Raw genomic sequence first — 13046 nt, forward strand, 5'->3', positions numbered from 1 at the left:
CTAGTCGAGCTGGGCTCTGATTGGGCAAAAAGTGTCAAGTGTATAGCTCCCATTGAGTATTTCTATTTTGTACTTTCTTTTACCACACACACAGTGAATGTGTTTTTCCCAGATAAAACTACTCATTATGATTAGCAATGACGACTGCTAATTTTACTAGGGGTCAAAAACAGGCTACCATTTTTAATCCTTCAAGATAGTCCCAATGGTGCCATTTTTTGGACCTGTGGACTAAGAAGAACATTGTGGGGAAGCTTATTAGAGTCTCCTCCCTTGTATCTTGTCAATTTAATTGGCTCTGAGCGTTCAGGATAAGTGGTTTTCATCCCTATGGCTTCATTTAAGCATGTCAAATCCTTTTCATTATTCAAGAAGCTATCTTTGAAGACATTTGACTGTTTTCACGCCTTCAACAGAGCAAAGTGCACACATACCTCCCACAACCCCTTTCTGTTAAAAAAATATTAGTCCATGAAAATAGTTTGACACCATAAACTGTGGTAACTACAGAATACAGGGGATTTAAGCCAAAAGAATTCAGGTAGCCCCTTTCACCCAAGGTTGAAACAGGTGACTAGCTCTCAGTTCATTTTTCTTGTTCCCAGCCAGTCATGGAGATGTATGATATGGCGCAGCCCACAACTTATTTTGGGGACGCAGAAGCACATAGACATCAGTTCCTTATTCAGGCTGCTCATGCAACTCTTGTTTTGAGTAAGGAACTAGGAGACAGCAATACGGTGTTGAGAGATAATAACCAGCTTCAGCCTCATCACTTTCACCCAGTTGGAAGCTCTGTAAGTCAAATGTGCAAAGGGGGAGCAGGATCTTGCTCCTTGTCCTTGTCATCACCGCAGTTCTTCAGCTGTGGGTGGACCAGGAGCTGTCTCCAATCTGGTGCCCTCCAGAAGTTTCTCATCTCCTGGTAATTTGTCAGAGATGATAGCATTTGTGATGGAAACACATTGAGGGCACCCGGTTAGGAAAGTCTGATCTAGAGCAATAGCCTTCAATGGTTTTCAGACCTGGGACACACTTTTAAGCCAAACATGCATTTCGGAGCCTGTTTCTTAACCTTTTAAACCATATCTTTGCGTAGTGGTAGTGCTGTTGTTGCAACCCACCTTAGGTCAGGATGCTGACCCACCATGCAGACTCGGGAGCATTCCATTTTTTAAACTACAGTATAGCAGCCTGTTGTGACAATGGCTGAAGTTTAGGTTGCAACAGGCCTACAAATCCTACTTGGTGGCTGCACAATACACACAAACTGTGGTGTGGATTCTGGAACCTTAACTTACTATAAAGCTTTGTGATATGTGTGCTGTTGGAGAAAAAGATAACTGGGAAAACGTGTGGCATCAGTCTTCAGCCCCTCTTCCTATAGTTACATCTGTCCTTTTTATGAGCAGTCTTATTTTAATAAAATGTTGTGCATATAACCTACTTCAGTAGAGTCTGCCAGCCAGTTAGCATGCTTAAAATGTTTAAAATGCAAACCCAAAAGGATTGTCTAATAAACAAATCTCAGTTTTTGTTTCATTGTCTTACACTATACATTTTTATCTGGTTCCTTTTCTTTCTGATTTTGCTTTACATATTTTTTTCTTTAGTAGCAAGTTATCATTTTGGGGACTGATTGGTATCTATGGTCCAATTATTTTTTACGTTCTCATCCTTTATTATCCACTATAGTTTGAAAAGAAGAAGAACTGCATTAATTTGCTTCAGTTCAGAAGACGGGGGGGGGGGGCAACCCAGAGCCCTGTTAGCAGCTTGGGAGACAGAAAATAAGAATGAAAGTTAACAACTTAATAATGTTTTGAAATATATTGGAAGAGTTGTCTCCCACTTGTGCTATTTTTGAACATAGAAGTTACTGTTCATTCATTTGTTCTGTTGGCACCTGAGCATGCACCAAGCAGGTGAAAAGTGTTTTGTGTGTGGTTTTTTTAAGAGCGCAGAGCGATATAGACTAGCCTAGGTGATCAAAAGTCTCTGTGTGTAGAGGGGGAGAAGGAAGTAGAGTCCAAAGTAGAGAAGGAAGTAGAGTTCAAAGGAGTTAGCCAACCTTTTGAGGGTCTATAGGTTCATCTGGAATTTTGAGAAAATCATGTGAGCACCACTCAGAAAATGACTGCCACCAGGGCATGGAGTAGCACAAAATGACTGCCATGGGGGTGTGGCATAGTGCAAAATGGCTGCCACATACAAAAGAGCAAAAAACAAAACAAAAAACAACCTAGCAGTACTTTAAGGAAACCATTGAAGACATTTTTGTTTTGACATACTTTTCCAGCTAGATGAAAATGTGTCCACCTTAGGTGTTCATTTTTTACAGTTTTAAAATTATAAATTTGTACTCGTTTTAACATTACTTTAACTAATTTTAAGGATATGTCTGTGAATCACCTTGGGATATAGCTGTAAGGTTCTCAGTTAGTTGCTCATGAGCAGCCAGGACTCCGCTGTCTCCTTTAAAGATTTTATTGTGCAACTATGTACAGTGCAGAGCTAAAAAGTTCATGTCTGTATCAAGCGGTGTCAGAATCCGGGAATGGCCCCTTCCGGTTCTGACCCCAACAAAAGAGCTTCGGTATATGAAAACCCCGCCTTCCATCCTTTCTCTTCACCCCATGACGTCTTTGGGGTGACGGAAATTGCATTCCCCCTGTATCGCCCTCGGGACTGTGGGAGTGCTGGGTCTCTCTTGCATCCCCATAGCCTCTACTCCCTTTCCCCTGTGAACTCTCCCGTCTCGCCGCTCCTTTCGCTACCAGAGGAGGAGCTGCTTTCAAGGTGGGACTAGGGCTCTCTGTAGCATCTGGAGAGCCCTTCCACCACCTTGCGCTGCATTGGGGACAGTTCCCTGACAATATGTGTGGAATGTGATTCACAAATCAGCAAATAGATGAGACCACAAAATGGTGTAGGCATAGCTTCCTGCTTCATCAGCCCCCATAAACAGGAAAAAGATACCTACATCAGATACTATTTCACTTGCCCACAGAGAGAAGTGATTCCCACTTTTCCTCTGTTCATAACATTTGGGAGGGCGGGTATTCAATAAGTGGACATATTTAAGGGAACATGTTCAGTGTAGGAGAGGCTGAGCCGAGGGAGGTACTAGTGGGCACAATGGTGCCCATGGGCACCACACAGCCCCCCCCCCACTTTTCCAAACACATTTTATTTAAGGGAGGGAGAGCTGACTGTAGAATTCTAGACATGTCTACTCAGGAGTAAGTCCCATTGAGTTTAGTGGGGTTATCCGCAGCTAAGTGGGTATAAGATTGCAGCCTAAGCCCGAACATTTCATTTTTAAGCCAGCTTTATTTAAGACATTTTAAGCTGCCTTTAAAAATAACGAGAGAGCACAACAATAAAATAAATGTAAAATTATGCAGCAAATGCACACACAGATTAAAAGCACACCAACAGACATCTGAGAAACCTCGAGGGAATAAGAATGTTTCCAGAGCCCTTCTAAAAGTGGGAAGAGAGTGGGGATTTCCTTTTCAGCAAAGCTCAGTTGGTTAGAGCATGGTGCTGATAACACCAAGGTTTGATACCCATATGGGACAGCTGAATATTCCTGCAATGCAGGGGGTTGGACTAGATGATCCTCAGGGTCCCTTCCAACCCTACAGTTCTATGATTCTATGATTTTTCAAAGACCAGTTATGACACCACCACTGTCCCTGTTACCTGCCTATCTGATCTTAACTAATGATGGGCCAGAAAGCAGGGCATCTTAAAAGTCCCTGGTGGGTTTTCATGGGTATAAGTAATCATTTGAATAACCTGATCTCAAGCCATTATACGGACTCTAAAGGTCAAGACCAACGCTTTAAACTGAGTTCAGAAATGAATCGCTGACCAACATAATTGGTGTAAGATAGGCGTGGCATGTTCTGACTATCTTGCTCCTACAGTCATCCTGCCAGCAAAACATCTTTACAGCAGGGATGGAGAACCCTACAGGTGTCGCTGGACTCCCAATCAGCCCTGGACCAGCCAGCATCGCCAGTGGTCAGAGACGATAGGATCTGTAGTCTAGCACATCTCCCGGGGTATCGGTTCCCCAGGCCTGTTTTAAAGGCAGAACTATTGTATTTAAAATTGGGTGTCGTCTTATACACGGATAGTGAATGCAGAGGGGGGGGGGAACGTGCGATTAATGGCAGCAGCAAGCAGGAGATTGGCAGCGGTGATTGGGCGTGTGATTGGTGGCTGTAGCAAGGCCTGCTAGTGATTGGCTGCGGCTGCGGCAATTGGGTAGGTGATTGGCGGTTGTGGCGAGGTGTGCGATCGGCAGTGGCTGTGGCAAACGATCAGCAGTGGCGGGCAGGCGATTGAGCGATTGGCAGAAGTGACCTACCCTCCCCCCCCCCAAAGCCAAACAACTTAATTTCTTAATTTATGGTTAAAATAAATAGGGGTTGTCTTATATGTGGGGGTGTCTTATACACGGAAAAATACGGTACATAGATTGTGTGTAGTCATCCAGTCCAGATGTCTCCAGTGCAGGAGTCATGGAGGCAGGTGTTTGCTAAACACATAGCCCAGAAGCACAGGCTGTCCTAATGATCTTTCACGCTGGCTATATTTTGCATCAGATTCTAGCTGTACCATGTTACACAACATGGTCCATTTGTAAATATATGGAGCTGCCTCACATGCCAGTGTGTGGCATCAGATTGCTTACTTGTCGAGCTGCCAAAGGATCTTGCGTAACGTTGATATAGAATGGCACAGAGGTGGAGGGGGGTGCAGACCGAAAGGTGGACAGCGCTGCATCTGGCATAGAACAAAGGATCTCTGTTGACCACATGCCTAGAATTTATTTAGGCTTTCATATTCACATATTGCCACTTCATAGAATCCTAGTTTTGTAGAGCTGAAAGAGCTCTTACATATCAGAGAATTTTCAGGTGTACATTCACAAATTCAAAACTTGATTCGAGTTGTTCACAACCACTTAAAGGTAAAGGTCAAGGGACCCCTGACCATTAAGTCCAGTCGTGTCCGACTCTGGGGTTGCGGCGCTCATCTCGCGTTACTGGCCCAAGGGAGCCGGCGTACAGCTTCTGGGTCATGTGGCCAGCATGACAAAGCCACTTCTGGCGAACCAGAGCAGCACACGGAAACGCCATTTACCTTCCCACGAGAGCGGTACCTATTTATCTACTTGCACTTTGACATGCTTTCAAACTGCTAGGTGGGCAGGAGCAGGGACCGAGCAACAGGAGCTCACCCCGTCGCAGGGATTCAAGCTGCCGACCTTCTGATCAGCAAGTCCTAGGCACAGTGGTTTAAGCCACAGCGCCACCTGGGTCCCCCTCACAACCACCTACTTTGACCCTATTCCAGAGATTGGGATCCAACTGTAAACCCCCCCCCCCTTTCTAGGCCTCCCTATCTAGTCCTCAGGACTTTACCCAGACCACACTCCTCCCCCTGCTTTGCACATTCCTGAAGTGGTTTTTTTCCTGGGCAGAAATCATTGAATTCTGAGAATGTCTCTTGCTTGTCTGGATAGAGAGAGGTGTGTGAGTGCGCACAGAAACTAGACAATTGTACAAAGGTAATATTTGCATCAGTGCTTCTGACCACTTTTGCCTCTTGCCCTGCCCATCACTAACTCTTGTCCCCCAGAATGGCCTTTGGGCAGAAAAAGGTTTCCCACTGGGAAGGCTGCATTTCCTTCCCCACATCTGATGTAGGCCCGAATCCTGTTTTGCCTGTGGGGGAGCCCAGTCTTCTTGGTTTGAATCCCCATTGAACAGCTGCCCTTCCTCCTATTTCATGAGGCCACTTCATTCCCCCCCCCTGCCTTTTAGAAGAAATTCAGCTCTCGGATAAGGATAATATATTTGTTTCTGAAATGTGGCACAAAGGACGGGATTCTGAGTGGAAGGCTCAAGGGGTTTGACTGAGTTTCCTGCAGAGACCTCTTTCTTTGCTGAGAAGCAATTAAGGAGGCTGTTAACTGTCATTTCTTATCTTTCTATATGTTATGGCTTTATAATGCTGGCAGTGGAGGAAGGCAGAACATGATCCATTTATTTGTAACAAAGAACATACAGAGCTTGGTTATCTGTTTTCCAACTTAAAAATACACATTATTTTTCTTCAACAATACTTAGCTTTTGGTGTATCCATTAATCACCCTATTCAAAGTTCATATCAGGTAATTACTCCCAGACCACATTAGTTTTACTCACATCGTGTCTTTGCTCTGTGCCTTTAAAAGTACGTGTTAAAGCTTTTTGGACCTGTTTGCTTTGCATTCAGAGTTCAGACCTTTTAATATCAAAATCCTAAGTGGCTTATGAAGAGCCTTCCCATCATAAGACTGGAGTGTGTAAGGCAATACTAGTAATTACAGGAGCCAGTGCAAATTTGTGAAGTTAGAAAAGGAAGCTGTGGAAGGAAAATGAGATATTTATTATCAAAGCTTCAAAACCAGAAGCACAAAGGGAAATGAGTGAAGGAGCGCAAACATCGTGTAGCTGGCAACATAGTTTTTCCAAAAGCCATCTGCAGAGGAATGAGAAGATACCTTCTTGTCCCCCCAAGGAATGAGACCTTTCAAAGTGACAATTTCCCTCAAAGGGACACCCTGCTTTCCTGAGACCTTCACTCGCTGTGACAGCAGAGGAGCTGAGCAGGGCACATCTATCAAGTTTCCAAAGGCCTCATCCAACAACCTTTCTCTGCCTCTCTTAGCTTCTTCAGGTAAACCACCTTGGCAGCAAGGGAATGACCTCATTCATGACTTTTGTCTAACAGGCAGATAGTCATACATGTTCTGTACAATATACTGAATAGCTCCCAGCCCTGCTACTGGTTTTTCACCCTCTTGCTCATGAAGCAGCACTTGAGATGCTATATTTTAAACACGAACCTGTACATCTCCCCCAGATGTTTCCCCAGTGGCTAGAATGAGTAAGACAATGCAAAGAACATAACAGAGCTTAAAAGACTGTTCCTTGGTACCACAGCCCATTCATGGATTTTGAAGTCACAGAAGGCCAGTTTACCATATTCAGGTTAGGTTAGCTTGAAGCTGAAGTTCAAGGAGTCAATCCTGTATGTATTTCTCCTTTACTGTATCTGGCTACTGAATGTTCAGTTCAAACTGGTTACTTTCCCAAGAGTTGTGGTACTTCAGACAATGAAAGCAGCAGAAATATACAGTGGACGCTCGGGTTGCGAACGTGATCCGTGAGGGAGGCAATTTGCAACCCGTAGCGCCGCGTGTGCACTCGTGCGGGTCACGATTCGGTGCTTCTGTGCATGTGCAAAGCAGATTAGTGCTTTTGCACATGCATGAGCGCTGAAACCCGGAAGTAACCCATTCCGGTACTTCCGGGTTCGGCGCGGTGCACAACCCGAAACGCACAACCTGAAGCAGCCGTAAGCTGAGGTATTGACTGTATTCCTATTTTTAGCCACCCCTTTTAATACTTTGTTCCTTCCTTTCAAGACAAACACACTTTCCTGGTGCTGCTGCTGCTGCTCATAGTTTTCCTGTATTACCCATTGCAGTGGTGGGATTTAGCAGCAGCAACAGCAACAATTCCCAACTGGCTTGAAGGCAACTTCAGTGAGGCTTTGTTGTTTCTGTGACATCACAGTTGATCAATTCGGAGTCGGGACAACTTTTTTGCCCTACGTTGTTGCCTGGGACACACTTTTAAAAAGTATTGCATGATTTCCTTTTTCCTCCTTTCTTTTTATCTCAGGGGTTTCCCCCCCTCATCTCTTTACTCTGTCGCTCCCAGTTTTTGTGCCTCATTGAAACTTCTCTGAAACTTCAGTGTCTTAAATTAGAAGCTATCAAAGCCAAATTGAAGTGAACTTCCTTTTGTCTGAAATGTACTTAAGAGAATTTTGAATCCTAGGCAATGCTGTACGCAAGTGGTTTAGAGTGGCTTATGAGTGCTTTAGAGTACCCAATTCATCTCTTTCTGAGTGGCATAATCACACCAAAGGTAAGGAAGTTATTTTCATTTCCTGTTTGATGCAACTCTACCATGAAAGGGGCTGTTCTTCCTCTTCCTCCTGCTTCTGTTGCCCCTGATTTATGTGATGCTTGTGAGAGTTACGTTGTTAAATTGTCAGCTGTCAATGGTTTTTCAATAGGGCATTTGTTGTAATTGTCAGGAGTATAGATCAATAGCTTCACCTGAAGGCCATGTGTTTCTGACTGCAAATTATTTTCATCTCTAATGCTGAAAAAAAACCAGTGCTAGAGGGAGGTTCTGCAACAGGCAGCCTTGTGGTTGCCTACATCGTCATAAGAATCTAGAGTTGATGCGGCCAAAATTCTCAAACTCCTGGAGAAAATCTTTTAGATATCTACTGCCCTCTTGTAGCCCTTATTAAGAGGGAATGGCAATGTATCTTTGAGCTGCATTCCAGCAGGGTATTGATACCGCTACTTGTTGCTATTTACAATTATTTGGTTGTTGTTTTTTTTTATTAAAGATTTTCTTGGTTTACAAAGTGTGTGTAAGTCTCTCGTATTTTTCCATAAACATTTTTACAGATCAATTTTAGTTGTTGAGACATTAGGGAGAGGGGGGGAAGGAAGTGGGTGGGGATGGATGGGAGGGTGGGGTAGGGTGGGGAGATGAGGTTTCTATTTTCCTTAATATATGTAGGATGTGTATTCAGCGCGCTTGTGTTGGTTCTCTGTTGTTTGCTTGTGTTTCTTTGCCGTGAGAGGTCGTGATCGGCGTAGGGTTTGATTGTTCATTTGTGGTGGCTGTGGTGATCTTTGTTTTCCTGTGTGAGTGGGTGGGTGGGTGTTTTGGATCAGGTTAGCCATATTGATTTGTATGCTGTCGGTAGATTTTTGTCATTGTCTTGTTGGGCTGCGTGTGGGATGAAGGGGGACTATACGGGGGTGAAGGTGTCTTCTTCTGTTTGTCCCCGTGCTAGTTTTAGGTTGCTGCTTAATTTTTCTAGTAGGGGCTGTTTCCCATACTACTTGGTACCATTGGTCCATGTTGACTCCTGACAGGTCTTTCCAGTGTCTGGTTATGATGTTTCTGGTTGCGAGAGTAGATGGATTATGAGTTCCTTGTTGTGTAAGTGGGCATTATTGTCTTGGTGCTATTTACAATTATGAAGGTTGTCTACCTGCTAGATTGCCAGAACTGCACTGGATCCTCCTCTCCCAGTGATAATTAACTGTCTACATGGATGCAGAGCCCAAACAAAAGTATGTCAAGCATAGTATGTAATCCTGTTCTAAATAGGGATCTCCACAATCAGAGAACTTCTTCCTTGCCTGTCATGTGGAGAGTTATCATGTATTGACTCTACACATGGCAGTGGGACGATCTTTGCACAAACAGTTCTACATGCACGTGGAATAGATTCTGTTTAGCAGTTGTAATGTATAGGCTTGCGCTCAGAGCCGTAACCGAAGATGGTAGAGAGCTAGAAACTAGATAATCTCACCTGAATTTCTTTGTACTACTTGATGCCAAGTTAAATTTGATATTTGTCATTATAAAACTATTGTTTGAAATATTATCCTCCTTGCTTATTTCAAAGTGCAGTGTATTAATTCTGTTTAGATAAGGGAAGGGTGGTGCATACTGTATTGCCACCAAGATCTGGGTTGTGCAATGGATGAGATGTTGTAAATGAGCAACTCTAAAGGGAGCTTCTGAGTGGACGACCAATGGATTAAAGTGAGAGGGACATTCAGAGCACCTGATAACATGCTTATTATTGCTTGCATTGCTTGATGATACTTTAGCATGCTGCACACTTCCTCCATTAGTATCTGATGCTGCAAAATCAGAGGGAAATCTATAAAGGGCTGCATTGAAATGCACAGTTGTAGCAGAAGGTTATAATGATCTACAAGGTCAAATATCAAGAAAATGGAAAAATAAAGCAATTTCTACATTCAGTGGCCAGCACAGTAGGTCAAAACCTCAGCTAGTTTAAAATTGTCTGTTAATTCCCTGCCAACAAAAGGAAAAGAAAACTTCTTAGCAAGCATGAGAAACATGTAAAAATGCTTAATGTATTTATATGTCTACTTTTCTAAACTGAAGTGGTACACCATTAAGTTATAAATGGTCTCTCGAGCAATTGCATTGATTACATTATATCCACCCTTTCCTCCAATGGAGCTCAAAGTGGTGTACAAGTTTCCTTTTCCTCCCCACTTTATCTCACAACAACCCTGTGAGGTAGGCTAGGCTGTGAATGAGTGACTAGCCTGAGGCCACCCAATGAGCTTCAGAGCTGAGTGAGGATTTGAACCAGGTCTCCAGATTTAGTCCAACACTCTAACACAGGCATAGGCAAACTCGGCACTCCAGATGTTTGGGACTACAACTCCCGTGATTCCCTAGTAACATGAACCAGTAGTCAGGGATGATGGGAATTGTAGTCCCGAAACATCGGGAGGGCACGAGTGTTGTCTATGCCTGCTATAACCGCTACATCCACACTGACTCTATTCTAGAAAGCTAGTAATTATTTACGTTTTTACACATGCATCAGGATGGAGAGAAGCTCCATATTGGTTTCCCTTTCGATAACAACAACACCACCACCACAACAACAACAATCCCTTGTATGGTTATGATGTGGTGCGTCACTCTGGACTTTGTTGAGTCCTCTCCCACCTCAACTGAATCCATTTTTTCATAGTTAAAAGGTGGTTTCTATTTTGTGCCACTATATAAATGCAAATTGTATGTCAGGGAGAGGCATTTTTGTTCCCAATTGCTTATGAAGGGATTCATTAGGGAAGATGAAAGCTGGCAAATAAAAAGGAGAAAGCTCCCTTGATAACAGCACAATGTACTTGAGTGGGTGGGGTGGAGGGTATGCCCATACTGTGATTACTTTTTAATAGTCACATCATAAGATGACTCAGCTTTGTGTTTAATAGCCTTGTGTATTCAGCTCTGTTTCCTTTGAACGGGATTTCATATTTATATGAAGTGTTGTTCCACTCTTCGATTTTCAATGAATTATAAAAGACCTGGCTTTTTAAAACAAACCAACAAGGCACAAGTGGCTTATATAACAGACAGCCACAAATCTCATAAGGTTATAGAGGCGGAAGAGGGCAAGAAGCCATAAGCATTTGTCCCCCCCCCCCCCCATGAAACCTCAAGGATCACATCTGTTAGCAATGTGGGTTAACTTGGCTTGCAGATGCGCTAAGCACAAAAAATGGGTAAAGGCAGAATCTAGGGTTAGATCCCCACAGGTCACGCTCCACCCCGTTTCCCCAATATGTAGGAAAGGACAGTGACTTGTGCAGCATGCGGTTGTTGCATTTTTCTCGCACTGACGCTGCCCTCCCCGGATCCCAGCCTTGCAAGGCTGCTGGGGGTTGCCGGCGTGGGAATGTGATAGGCCTTTTGTCGCCTTGCCACTGCCTTTGGGGGTCCATTGAAAGCATCCGGATCAGAGACACGCTCCACTGCTGGTTAGAAGACCCCTGTTTTGTAATACAGATTCCAATTTTGACAATCAAACTCTCAGCACCGTTAACAAGTGACAGGTCTCTGGATTTCCTGGCGAAAGCCATTACTGCTTCCAGTGCTACCGTATGTTGCTGCTTGCAATGTATTGTATAATGCAGACGGGGCCTGCGTTTCAGAAAGGGTCTCCACACTGCTTCTCTTTCCAACTATTTGCCTTCTGAAAGTGCCCCCCCACACACCTCAAACCGCTTTCCTGCACATGGGGTAGCGCCATACCTTTTCTCCCACAGAGAGAAAAGCAACCCTGGGTGTGATTTTTAAAAAGTAATGTGATTTCATAAAAATAGCCTGCTGGATCAGGCCATCTAGTTCAGCCTCCAGTTCTCACAGCAGCCCACCAGAGGCCTGTGGGAAACTAGGAAGCAGAACATGAGCACAGGAGCACTTTTCCCTCCCATGGTTTCCAGTATCTGGTATTCAGAAGCATTGCTGCCTCCAGATGTGGAGCTAGAGCATAGCTATCATGGCAAGTCATAGTAAATAACAACAACAATTGTACCCCAACCATCTGACTGGGTTGTCCCAGTAGTCTTTGACAGCCTTATCTTCCATGAAATTTGAATTTGTGGGGGTGTGTGTGTGGAATTTAGAGGAAAGGGTTTAGTAGCTGTTCCTCCCTCTCAGTGCAATGCTGAAGATTCCAGTCTCCTATAGCCACTTTTCATTTTTTGAAACAAGATGAAAAGCGGAGAGGAAATTACAGTAACAAATGACTAATCAAGTATAACAGGCATGTCCAACAGGTAGATCGTGATCTACTGGTAGATCACTGGACGTCTGTGGTAGATCACTGGTAGATCACTGGCTCCCCCCCAAAGAAACTCAGCAACTTTGGCTCCCCTAAAGAAAGCTCTACATCTTTGCCCTGAAGCCCCCAAAACAGGGCTTTCCTTCCTAAACAAAGCTCAACTTTGACCCGAACCCCCCAAAACATGGATGGCTTTCCTTCCTAAAAAAAGCTCAACAACTTGAACCTGAACCCCTCAAAAGGGGGTAGATCACTGCCAGTTTTTAACTCTGTGAGTAGATCGCAGTCTCTTGGAAGTTGGCCACCCCTGAAGTATAACATGTAGTTTGAGCCTCAGCATAGCATAAAATCTAGCGCAGCGATAACTTACATATTACTCATGTTAATGTACATATAATGTGTTTGTATGCATATCTACAGTCATCTCGGATGGGTCATTATGTATATAGCCAGGTAGTTGACCAATTATTGCTCTTTTGCAAATGTACATTTTTACAGGAAACTTACTGCCGTAACCACTGGCAACATTCCCACCCTGTTTTGTTGTTTGGCTTTATTAAACAAACTATCCTCATTTTCAAAGAAAATTACAAACACTTCTAAGCTTCTTATTTCCCCAAGGAAGCTCACATCATTTCAGCCACAGCATTCAAGTGATACAGGAACTCCTTGCAGATAAACATTGAAACTTCATTTTGCCATTGTTGTGTTTTGTAATGTTGTGGGATTTTGGGCCACTGATGAGGGGCTGTCATGGGGAT

General features: G+C 43.8%; 1 protein-coding gene across 1 annotated transcript in view; it reads left to right on the forward strand.

Moving 5' to 3' along the window:
• CHGB (chromogranin B) overlaps positions 1 to 13046 on the forward strand; it is a 68510-nt gene that overhangs the window by 20112 nt on the left and 35352 nt on the right.

Source organism: Lacerta agilis, chromosome 3, assembly GCF_009819535.1.
Source record: "Lacerta agilis isolate rLacAgi1 chromosome 3, rLacAgi1.pri, whole genome shotgun sequence".
NCBI classification, from domain to species: domain Eukaryota; kingdom Metazoa; phylum Chordata; class Lepidosauria; order Squamata; family Lacertidae; genus Lacerta; species Lacerta agilis.